Consider the following 3805-nt stretch of genomic DNA (forward strand, 5'->3'; position numbering starts at 1 on the left):
GCAAATAGGATACTGGAAAAAAGGTTGCCAAACCTCCAAGATACTCCTTCCTGGACTAGGGAGATATGAAGAAGCACCTGGTAATCACTAGCTGCAGAGGTGTGTGGGGGTAAGCCAAAGGCAGAAGGCTNGGAAAAGGTCACTCTGACTTTTTTCAAACGTGAAGGGAGGGGGTGGAGTCGATCTCATGAGTAGAGTGCGCAACAGTGCCACCTAATGGGGAGAGAAACGTCCTGACACATATCGCGACGGAAAAGCCATCTTCTCCGCGGCTCTCCTGGGAAGATTTTACAGGTCCGAGCTGCAGGTGCGAAGAGGAAGGCCGCTGAGGGGCAGCGAAAGCTGTAGGAAGGTCGAAGGGGCTCCGGGCCGAACCTTGTATGCACAACACTTTTCGATGGTCCCGCCCCGGAATTGAGCCAACAGAGGCAGGAAATCCCGCCTCCGGAAGTTCCGGCGCCTCAAACGGGAAAAGGCTATGCTCAGGGGTAGGGTGGGGTGCGGGTGGTTATTTCCATTTATCCCGCTGGTGCCTGAGCGACGCGGCTGAGTAACATAGCCATCAGCCTGTGCACCGGGTCCTGAGGAAGGTTTCCAGACCCGTCCGGGGCTCCGGTACTTGTATTCGGGTGCATTCCAGAGGAGGAAATGTGAAAAGTGACTCACTCCAACAAGGGGTTCACGAAGGAGACCTGAGTAGGCAAGTGACCTGGTGACCCTGCAGCCCAGGCTGTGGAGTAACAGCCCTGCCCAGGGTGTGGATGGAGGATGAGACCAAGAGTCAGAGGTGTCTACACATGAAGCACAGGGCAGCTGAGGCTGGCTCAGCCAGGCAGCCCCAGGTCCAGGCCCAGAGGAGTCGAGAAAGCAAGTCTCTCCAGCCACATGCACGGGTGGTGGAGGTCACTTCACCAGTGGACCTGGAGACAGTAGTCATCCTTCCCTCAGAAATGACCGAGGGTGGTGAGAGCAACGTAATTATTTCACAGCCCCCCTTCCAGCATCACTTAAGGGACCGAGCCACCCAGGTACCCCGAGTACCAGACACCTACTGAGAGAGGCTCTCATTAATGTTTTGGAATGCTGAAGAAAAGGCCACTTGACACCTGGTGTTACCTTCTTGAAGGTTATTGAAGGAGTAGCAACAGGGTGGGAGTGGGTCGGGGGCGGGTTGCTGCAGAATCTCACTTTAAATCCACAGGGACTCAGGTGTTCCCTCGATAACTCCTGCAGGTTTTGAGAGGTTGGTGTTAAAGACAGAATGAATACATTCCTCTGACGTGCCTTCCATCCAAATGATTAAATTAGCCCAGTCTTATTTTTTTTAATGTTTTTTCATTTATTTCTGAGAGTGAGAGAGACAGCATTAGCAGGGGAGGGTCAGAGAGAGAGGGAGACACAGAATCTGAAGCAGGCTCCAAGCTCTGAGCTAGCTGTCAGCACAGAGCCCGACGCGGGACCCGAACCCAGGAACCGCGAGATCATGACCTGAGCCGAAGTCGGAAGCTTAACCGACTGAGCCACCCAGGCGCCCCAGACCACTGTTATTTAAAATGAGACACCATGAGGGGTATCTGGAAGGCAGCTATGCTAACCACTATACCACCAACGCCCAGGCTGTCTGGTTGGATTAGTTGGTTGAGTGTCCGACTTCCGGTCAGGCCATGATGTCATGGTTCCTGAGTTTCAGCCCCGTCTTGGGCTCTGTGCTGAGAGCTAGGAGCCTGAAGTCCTCTTCAGATTCTATATCTCCCTCTCTCTATGCCGCTCTGCCCCTCGCACTCTATTCCTACCCCTCTCAAAAATAACATTAAAAAATATTTTAAAACAATGAAAATGTATTTTAAAAATGAGTTCCCATGATTGATGAGAGGGAGAAAGAGAAGATGTTAACGCATCTAAGGTCGCCTAGGATGGGCAGCAATGCTTTCATGCCTTCATCTAGGACGCTTTCTGGCTGAGTAGCAACAGACATGTACCTTAGTGTTACTGTGACTTGGTTTCTCCCTCTCACAAGAATAGGACAGTCAGGGCATTAGCCGTAGGGTGACTGAGAGTGTCCATTCCCAGAATAGGGCTGACCCCGACAGTTCTCAAAATGATTGGATAGATCTGGCTTTGCATGTGTGAGCGACTGCCTTCGGAGAATCAGGAGCCCGAAAAGAGCTGCTGGAGGCCAGAGTGCTCGCACGTGTCTGGTCATGATGGGACCCACACCCGCGGAACTAGCTAGGGAGGAACTGCCCTGGTTAGGACTGAGCCAGGAGCCTGTACTGTCACTTCAGCAGGAAGGCCACTGAAGGCATTGTTCCAAGAATGACAGTTCTGAAGCAAACAGTTTCATTTCGGGGATTTTCTCTTTAGCACAGTTGTGCTTTCTTTCCAGGTTTCAGTCATGTAGAATGTGGTCCACTTGGTAATGAGAAAAATATTTCTTTTGAAATATGAAACTATTGAGCAGTCTCACTGCTGCACGTGGTAAATAGGAGACTGGAAAAAAGGTTGCCAAACCTCCAAGATACTCCTTCCTGGACTAGGGAGACACGGAGGCACACCCTGGGAATCCATAGTCACCGGGCGGGGGTGGGGAATCCAAAAAGACGACTTAGAGACGCAGAAATCCAAGTTGCCTAGGAACGCAGACAGCAATGTAAGAAAGGCACATTGAAAGCTAGAAAACAATTTCAGGGCTGCGGGTTTGCCGCGGGTCCCTAGCACGCAGAGAATCAAATCCAGCAAAGGCAGCCCAAGGCGCGCAGGCGTAGAAGGGAGGGCTAGTTTTGTTTTTTTTTCCACGTAAAAAAAAAAAAAAAAAAAAAAAAAAAAAAANAAAAAAAAAAAAAAAAAAAAAGAAGTAAAAGGCCGCTCCGAGTTTTTTGAATCACGAAGGGAGGGGGTGGAGGCGGGCACATGGGTCGAGTGCGCAACAGTGCCACCTAACGGCGAGAGAAACGTCCTGACACACATGGCGACGGAAAAGCCATCTTCTCCGCGGCTCTCCTGGGAAGATTTTACAGGTCCGAGCTGCAGGTGCGAAGAGGAAGGCCGCTGAGGGGCAGCGAAAGCTGTAGGAAGGTCGAAGGGGCTCCGGGCCGAACCTTGTATGCACAACACTTTTCGATGGTCCCGCCCCGGAATTGAGCCAACAGAGGCAGGAAATCCCGCCTCCGGAAGTTCCGGCGCCTCAAACGGGAAAAGGCTATGCTCAGGGGTAGGGTGGGGTGCGGGTGGTTATTTCCATTTATCCCGCTGGTGCCTGAGCGACGCGGCTGAGTAACATAGCCATCAGCCTGTGCACCGGGTCCTGAGGAAGGTTTCCAGACCCGTCCGGGGCTCCGGTACTTGTATTCGGGTGCATTCCAGAGGAGGAAATGTGAAAAGTGACTCACTCCAACAAGGGGTTCACGAAGGAGACCTGAGTAGGCAAGTGACCTGGTGACCCTGCAGCCCAGGCTGTGGAGTAACAGCCCTGCCCAGGGTGTGGATGGAGGATGAGACCAAGAGTCAGAGGTGTCTACACATGAAGCACAGGGCAGCTGAGGCTGGCTCAGCCAGGCAGCCCCAGGTCCAGGCCCAGAGGAGTCGAGAAAGCAAGTCTCTCCAGCCACATGCACGGGTGGTGGAGGTCACTTCACCAGTGGACCTGGAGACAGTAGTCATCCTTCCCTCAGAAATGACCGAGGGTGGTGAGAGCAACGTAATTATTTCACAGCCCCCCTTCCAGCATCACTTAAGGGACCGAGCCACCCAGGTACCCCGAGTACCAGACACCTACTGAGAGAGGCTCTCATTAATGTTTTGGAAT

The sequence above is a fragment of the Crocuta crocuta genome, unplaced genomic scaffold (assembly GCF_008692635.1).
Source record: "Crocuta crocuta isolate KB4526 unplaced genomic scaffold, BGI_CrCroc_1.0 scaffold2089, whole genome shotgun sequence".
Lineage (NCBI taxonomy): Eukaryota > Metazoa > Chordata > Mammalia > Carnivora > Hyaenidae > Crocuta > Crocuta crocuta.